The sequence below is a fragment of the Pantherophis guttatus genome, chromosome 1 (assembly GCF_059756535.1).
Source record: "Pantherophis guttatus breed Tessera chromosome 1, ASM5975653v1, whole genome shotgun sequence".
NCBI classification, from domain to species: Eukaryota; Metazoa; Chordata; class Lepidosauria; order Squamata; family Colubridae; genus Pantherophis; species Pantherophis guttatus.
The window spans coordinates 225,258,593-225,267,675 of record NC_142063.1 but is presented as its reverse complement, the minus strand read 5'-3'; the positions used below and the strand labels follow the sequence as shown (position 1 = coordinate 225,267,675).

General features: G+C 36.5%; 1 long non-coding RNA gene across 1 annotated transcript; it reads right to left on the bottom strand.

The window, feature by feature from the left end:
• Nucleotides 1-2,886: 2,886 nt before the first annotated feature.
• Nucleotides 2,887-8,765, bottom strand: LOC148116791 (uncharacterized). Its single transcript, XR_015733808.1, has 3 exons — nt 8,647-8,765; nt 3,884-3,931; nt 2,887-3,094 (listed from the first exon to the last, which is right to left on the bottom strand). It is a non-coding gene; the product is annotated as an uncharacterized LOC148116791 (long non-coding RNA).
• Nucleotides 8,766-9,083: the final 318 nt, after the last annotated feature.

Here is a 9,083-nt window from a genome sequence, read left to right as displayed (position 1 = left end):
CATTCCTTCACAGGCTTCGTAATGTGAAATGTCAATGAGACAGCTCTGTGCCAAAATGGTTCTCAGGAACAGTAGAAGATGGGTGTACATTATTTGGACAATATGGAATTGCATGCATTGGAACTATCAATGGGGATGCCAAGTTTTGGGTTACAGGTGGGAGAAGAACAATTTTAGTTGCAGAAAAAAACATAAGAGTTGTGTATAGATGGGGAAGGATAGCAGTGTGTGCTGCTTGGTATTCTCATGACACATTATACACTCACCTATTGCATATTCCAGTAGCTATTTTTCTTTGAAACATCTATCTACAGGTAGTCCTCAACTTACAACCACAATTGAGCCCAAAATTTTTATTAAGTGAGACAGTTGTTAAGTGAGTTTTGCCCCATTTTACGACTTTTCTTGCTCCTGTTGTTAAGTGAATCACTGCAGTTGATAAGTGAGTAACCTGATTGTTAAGTGAATCCGGCTTCCTTGTTGACTTTTGCTTGTCAGAAGGTCGCAAAAAGTGATCACATAATTTTGGGACACAGCAAAGGTCATAAATATGAACCAGTTGCCAAGCACCTGAATTTTGATCACATGATCATGGGGACACTGCAAAAGGTCATAAGGGTGAAAAATGGTCATAAGTCACTTTTTTCAGTGCCGTTGTAACTTTGAATGGTCACTAAATGAATTGTTGCAAGTCAAGGACTACCTGTATATCAGAAACTATTTCTAATTTGTATTTACCTAAATCATCTTTGAGAAGGTAAAGAAAACAGACATACAGTAGAACCTCTGGTCACGAACGCTTCTGACCATGACCAAATCAGGTTCTGACCAAAAAATTCACAATTTTTTTTCATGGCTGATTTCCCCTTCCACGCCTTTTTTTTTTGTAAGCGCCAAATTTCCAAAATTAGATTCGGGTCACGACCAAATCTGTTTGCGACCAAAGTTATGGAACAAATTATGGTCCTGACCAGAGGTTCTACTGTATTCTTCAATATGTTACATTCCTTCTAGTACTTCCCACCCCAAGAAAATAAAGTTAAAAATAATCTCAAGAATCTTGTTGGTTATAATCTAATCTAGAGATCTTTTCCTTCTATCAAAGGATACTTTAGGTGCATGTATGAAAGGAATCTTAAGTTTTCTTTGAGTTGTAAATCAAGCCTTCAGATCTTTTCTGAATCTCAGCATGACTTTGTGACTGTTCACTGTTTTTCCTCTAGGCGCTATCAACTTTTAGTGTAAAAATTGGTCACAGAAGAAAATCATAATCCTTTTTTTCTGTCCCAGGGATAACAGTCTCAAGATTTCCTACTTTTGTTACATCTTGTTGTAGATTGATTGCTTTCTTAAAATACTATTCAACAAATGTAATACCCATTTTCAATAATGCTATCTAGAAAATGATAATGTTTATGTATACTCAAGACACTAATTTAAGAGTTACCTTGAGGTAATGCGGGAGTCTATAAATATAAATAAATAGATAGATAAATAAAATAAAATAAAATAAATAAAATAAAATAAAATAAAATAAAATAAAATAAAATAAAATAAAATAAAATAAAATAAAATAAAATAAAATAAAATAAAATAAAATAAAATAAAATAAAATAAAATAAAATAAAATAAAATAAAATAAAATATAAAATAAAATAAAATAAAATAAAAAATATGATCACATGGACAGCACAAAGGCAGGTGAATTAATTAAATGAAATTTATCCTAGTTCTTTCTAATATTTTGGCCTCCAACCCCTCACTGGAGAGTAGCATACTATTCAGAAGATGATTCCCAGTCTCAAAAATTGTTGTGCATCTCTGCTTTATAAGATTGGATGACTTTTTATACATTTTAAAAATATTTTCCACTTATTTTGCTAGGACACCATGGGGAGAGTAGTACGAGGACAAAAGCTACTTTTCAATGTTTTGTCCCTAATATCTGCCAAAATGGTTGTATGGGCTTTTGTCTTTGAGATAAAATTTAAATGCTAGAAAACTTGTGCCTGACAAAACAATAAGTACAATTATATAGGGGATAAAATGGCCTAGCTTGTGTTTACATGTAATAAAAACAATGCATCATGAATTTTCCAGTCATGCCTGTCACTGTCAGTGTTGCAGTTTTTAGAGACTACCAAAAATGTCCCTCAGACAAGGATTGTTCTCATGGAGCTATAAATTTTATTTCTCAGCCATAGAGAAATGGATGTGGAGAATGTTTGGATCCCAACAGAAAAATGCAATTTAGGAACTAATAGAGTTTGGGTGATGTTAAATTAAAAGCAATATATTAATTTACAGAATATTAAAAACCTATTAATATAAGGCAAAGATACAGTGAATCTGGCTTCTAGTGCAATATTTAAAGATGGATTCTGAACCCGATTTCTGGAATACTTTGCAACTTCTTAATAACAGTTCCACTGATTGACAGCCAGCCAGGAAGAAAGACTTCCTTTATATAATTTCTTTCCAGAATTCTACTGGATTGGGATGAATAAAAATGTGTTGCAGAGAATCATCTTTTTCAAATTAAAGACATTAAAGAATTGAAGATTCCATCAGGCTTAAGTAAGACCTCACTTAACTACCATAAGTGGATAATTGACACAATCCATACTATTGTAGATACATAAAACCTTTTATTAACCATGCATATTTAGACAGAAAATTCCAATAACTTCCTAAAAGTTGAATAAGGAAAAAATGGGAAATACAGCGTTGATTGCTTCTTGTGTCTCTTGCATTATTCTTCTGTGAAAAGAATAATGGAAACTATGAAAAATAACTATGGAAATAACATCCTTCACCCCGATTATACTCCTGTATTAATTTGAATAAGAATGCACCTTCAATAATGAAGAAACCTGCGTGGAAGGATTGTGGTTAGGTTAGGAAGCTTTGATGGTAAAAAGAAAAGTGGCTCCCTTTTTTATTTTTCAGAAGTATAACCAATTTTATCTGATTGGGAGAATTGCTTTCTTCTTTTGAAAGTAAGTGAAAGGTAGGTGGGAAAAGTGCTGTTGATTTGCTCCGGGGTTGTTGTTGTTGTTTCCGCCATTCTTGCCTGGGAATGTTATCCAGAATCCTGAAGTGAGTAAAAGTACCATCTTATCTTTCTCAAAGAGCCATTCAAGGAGAAATAGGATGAAAGAAAACTGACTTTTTCCACTAGAGAAAAGCTCTGATGGTGGTTAAAATGTCTGCAAGGGAGGACCCTGAATGTGGGCACAGATCTACTATTGGCAATGTTCCTCCAACCAAGAGACTCTAAAATGAGATATTGTGGGAACAGGTTGTTGTGAGTCTTAAGCCTGCTACTGTTTTTCAAAGCACATCATCACTGTGAGCAAAAACCCACACCTTTAATCGATGCACAATAACAGACTTTGGAAACAGACTGTTTGCAGCTCTGTTTTCCTTCAATTCTTAGATTTGCTCAGAAAGTTGCAATCCTACACAAACTAAGCAGGAAATACAATCCACTGAACTCAGTGAAAAATGGTAAAATATGCCTAAATGCACACAATAATTGGTTATGTTATGTAGGATAAGAGGCATATGTGGTTTTTTCTTGGTTTTTTTTTTTTTTTTTTAGCAAACAGGAAAGATCAATGAGGAAACATCATCTATGGGAATGAAACATTTCTAACAAAATGAGAACTTCAATAAAAATAATGAATATATTCATAGAAGTAACTTCAATTTAATTTCCTCTTCCCAGAGCCTCAGGGTATAAAAACACAGTGACTTCTTCCTATATAGTAGATACCTTCAGGTAGTAATTACCTCCCAGTTGGAAACTATCAAATATTCTCTTTGGATTTTTTTTCTCTGCCTTAAAATGGAACATTCAGTTTGTCAAAACTGTACTCACAAATTTAACAGATGACCTGGGTCTTTGGCAGCTTGACAGATTTAGGTGCTGGGGAGAAAACAGAAACAGTGAGATACTAGCCAAAAATTGAACATTACCACCTGAGTTATGTGATACTATTTTTTAAAATTAATGTAACTTTAATGGTGTTTTAATGCTTTTGTGGGTTTTTTTTTTAAAGTTGTACACTACTAGACCTTCTTAGAGATGTTCTTTGTATACTAATAGAAAAACAAAATAAGAAAATAAATCAATCATAGGTTTTCCCAGAGGTGTTTTTTTCCAAAAGGCAACTAGACTTTCTTGGTTCTTTTCCTTGAAAACCAATTAATGACCAACTAAGGACTGCAAAGAATATGTATCCTTCTATTCCCCACCATTCAGTTAGAACTGAAGAAGCTTCTTGAATGAGAAGTGAAATGTTTTCCAGGAAAAAAAAAAAAGCCAAGAAAGTCCAGTTGCCTTTTGGAAAAGCAACTGTGGGACAACCATGACCTGGATGATTGAGAATTTCCATAGAAATAGGTTTAGTGTGATTAATAAGATTAATAAGACTACTGTATTAGTAAGATATAGGGACAGCATCAGTGGTGAAATCTTCCCTGGTTTGTCACCGGTTCGCTTCCTGTGCATGTGTGGTGCGCGCGCATCCGCAGTATGCGCCAAATGCACATGGAAAAGGAGACTTGGGAAGAACAGCGGGGGGAATGACAGCAGTGCCGCGTGATTTAGATTTACTAGAAAGCAGGATTTCTTGCTTTCTAGTGATTTTAAATTATGCGGCACAGCTGATCTTCACAAATACCGGTTCAGAGGAACTGGTAGCTTTTTTTTACTATCGGTTCGCCTGAACCGGTAGTTTTTATCACTACTGGTTCACCTGAATCGGTGCATTTCACCACTGGACAGAAGTGGCAAGCAAGGAGAGAGAGGAAATAGTTACAAGAAAGTTGGAAGGAGATGAGGGAAATGGTTTGGTAATGTATGAGAGACACAGATTGGATCATGCAACATCTTGAAGACAAGAGTAAAAAGCAGAAATGGAATGCTCTACTTCTAGACTTGTTTACATTTGTTTGATATTTCTCTGGTGCTGGCTGATGAGGCAAAAGGTCTGAACCTTTTTTTTTTATACCATTGAAACTGGCATTTTGCTCTTACATGAGATTCAGCCCATCAGAAGAATGGATGCTGATTGCATTTGATCAGTATTAACTCCAGTGGAAGGGAGAACAACATAAGGAGAAGGTTGAGTTTGAGTCTCCAGAAGCCTGCAAGCAATCTTAAAGTTACTTCTCCATGGCCAGTACATAGTGGGTTGCTGTAGCTCTGATAAAATCTAAGTGCTGCAGTCTATGTAGCTAATGTTTGTAGATGCTGATCCAGATGAGCATGTCGACTAGAATGGGATCAAGCACAAGGCTCTATATGCAAAATATCAAAGCTATATGGCTAAGCAGTGGCTCCAGTGGCTTAATAACACTGGAGATGTCTTAGTTCTGGTGGTTCAATCCCTAGCACTGCATGGTAGGGTGGGCTCATGACTCTTGCCTCAGCTTTTGTCCACCTAATAGTTCAAAAGCACTATCTATGCAATAGATAAATAGGTATCACTTCAGTGAAGAGATGAGCTGGTGTTCTGTGTAGGCAGGCAGTTTCTTGATGGCTCTGAACCTTCCTAGTTGTGGCACCTTTTTGTGAGGTAGCTCTGGGAAGGGAGGGGGCCTTGGGTGATGCTGCAGGAAGAGCTGCTCATCTTTCTCTCTAGTGCGAAGCCAGCTCGCCCTCCTGTGGTGCACCTTGGGAAGTGTGCAAGTGTGTCCTATAACAGAGCTAGTACCTTGGCAAGCCAAACTATTACTCTGCAATATAATTGTGATTGATTATCTACTGTAACAATGCTAAATCTAATGCTAATAATGCTAATAATGCTAATGCTAATGCTAATAATAATAATATTAATAATAATAATAATAATAAATAATTGTGTCTTGAAAACACAAAAGAATTCAGCCAAGACATTGGTATGCAGTTTGGAATTGACAAATGTGCAACAATAGCAACCAAACCAGGCAAGATTATAGAAGAGGATGGAATAGAACTAGAGAATGAAGAAATGATAAAGGCAGTAAAATCAGAAGAAGGCTACAAGTACTTGGGGATTTTAGAAGCCTCTGACTTAATGCATAATAAAGTCAAGGAATTAACTTCAGCCAAGTACATTCGACGAATTCGCAAGATATTAATGTCCAAATTGAGTGGAGGAAACATCATAAAAGCCATAAACACCTGGGCTATACCTGTGATTAGATACTCTGCAGGAATAATTGACTGGACCCAGATGGAGTTAGACAATTTGGACAGAAAAACAAGGAAGCTTATGACAATGAATCATGCCTTGCACCCTAAAAGTGATGTTGACCGATTATATTTACCAAGAGCAGAGGGTGGTCGAGGACTCCTACAAGTAAAGCAGACTGTGGAAGAAGAAAAATGCAGCTTGAATGGTTACATCCAGAAAAGTGAAGAACCAATGATTAAGGAAGTAAATAAAGGAGGCCTTTTAAAGACAACTAAAACAAAAGCAGAATATAAGAAAGAAGTAATTGAGCAGCGAGCTGAAAATTGGAAACACAAAGCTCTGCATGGCCAATACTTGAAAAGTATTGAAGGCAAAGCTGACCAGAAACTAACTTGGAACTGGTTAAGATCAGGAGTACTGAAAAAAGAAACAGAAAGCTTTATTTTGGCAGCTCAAGAACAAGCCCTAGCCACAAACTGTATGAAGGCAAAAATTCAACATGTTACCACCAACACAAATGCCGCCTCTGCAATGAAAAAGAAGAGACAGTTGACCACCTGATCAGTGAGTGCAGCAAAATTTCACAAACTGACTACCTACAACGCCATGACCGTGTTGCTAAAATCATTCACTGGAAATTGTGCCAGAAGTTTGGATTTGAGTACAGCAAAAACCACTGGGAACATCAGGTTCAGAAAGTTTTAGAGAATGAGAAACTCAAGATCTTGTGGGACTTTAGGATTCAGACTGACAGGCACTTGATCCACAACACACCTGACATAACAATAGTTGAAAAGAAAAAAGTATGGTTCATTGACATTGCAATACCTGGTGATGCACGAATTGAAGATAAGCAGCAAGAAAAAATCACAAAGTACCGGGACTTACAAATTGAAGTTGAGCGACTGTGGAAAAAGAAATCGTGTGTTGTCCCAATTGTAATTGGAGCCCTCGGAGCAATACCCAAAGGGCTACCCCGCTATTTAGAAATTCTAAATTTGCCGGACTTCAACATTTTGACTCTACAAAAAACCACCTTACTCGGAACAGCTTACATCCTCCGACGATACCTTAACAGTTCCTAGGTCCTTGGTTAGGATTCGAGCTGCTGAGCTATTAACCAGCCTCAAAAGCTGTGAATCTCACTAAAGATTAATTAATAATGCTAATGCTAATGCTAATGCTAATGCTAATGCTAATGCTAATGCTAATGCTAATAATAATAATAATAATAATAATAATAATAATAATAATAATAATAATAATAATAATGAATCATGAATCATGCCTTGCACCCTAAAAGTGATGCTGACCGATTATATTTACCAAGAGCAGAGGGTGGTCTAGGACTCCTACAAGTAAAGCAGACTGTGGAAGAAGAAAAACGCAGCTTGAATGATTACGTCCAGAAAAATGAAGAACCAATGATTAAGGAAGTAAATAAAGGAGGCTTTTTAAAGACAACTAAAACAAAAGCAGAATATAAGAAAGAAGTAAATGAGCAGCGAGCTGAAAATTGGAAAAGCAAAGCTCTGCATGGCCAATACTTGAAAAGTATTGAAGGCAAAGCTGACCAGAAACTAACTTGGAACTGTTTAGGATCAGGAGTACTGAAAAAAGAAACAGAAAGCTTTATTTTGGCAGCTCAAGAACAAGCCCTAGCCACAAACTGCATGAAGGCAAAAATTCAACATGTTACCACCAACAGCAAATGCCGCCTCTGCAATGAGAAAGATGAGACAGTCGACCACCTGATCAGTGGATGCAGCAAAATTTCACAAACTGACTACCTACAACACCATGACCGTGTTGCTAAGATCATTCATGGGAAATTGTGCCAGAAGTTTGGATTTGAATACAGCAAAAACCACTGGGAACATCAGGTTGAGAAAGTTTTAGAGAATGAGAAACTCAAGATCTTGTGGGACTTTAGGATTCAGACTGACAGGCACTTGGTCCACAACACACCTGACATAACAATAGTTGAAAAGAAAAAAGTATGATTCATTGACATTGCAATACCTGGTGATGCACAGATTGAAGATAAGCAGCAAGAAAAAATCACAAAGTACCGGGACTTGCAAATTGAAGTTGAGCGACTGTGGAAAAAGAAATCATATGTTGTCCCAATTGTAATTGGAGCCCTTGGAGCAATACCCAAAGGGCTACCCCGCTATTTAGAAATTCTAAATTTGCCGGACTTGAACATTGTGACTCTACAAAAAACCACCTTACTCAGAACAGCTTACATCCTCCGACGATACCTTAACAGTTCCTAGGTCCTTGGTTAGGACTCAAGCTGCTGAGCTATTAACCAGCCTCAAAGGCTGTGAATCTCACTAAAGATTAAATAATAACAATAACAATAACAATAACAATAATAATAATAATAATAATATAAATAGACATGATCAAGCTGCTAAATTAGTCCACTTGTCATTATGTAAAAAATACGACATACCTGTATCAGAAAAGTCATGGGACCACAAAGTGGAAAAAGTTATCGAAAATGAGACAGTGAGGTCTTATGAGACTTTCGAATACAGCCGAATCATCATTTGGAACATAACACACCAGATATCATGGTTGCTGAGAGCCAAAGTGTACAGTTTATTGATATCGCTGTACCAGGAGATGCCAGAGTCAAAGAAAAACAACTGAAAAAAATCATGAAATATTATGACCTGGCCATCAAAACTACACGGCTATGGATGAAACATGTAACAGTGATACCCATTGTCATTGGAGCACTTGGTATCATGTCCAAGAATTTTATAAAACACATCAAGAAATTGCAGCTTCCTGCAATAACACCAGTGGAACTGCAAAAAACTGCGCTATTCAGAACATCATATATTTTAAGAAGATACTAGGACGCTGGCAGCAACCTGTATCAAC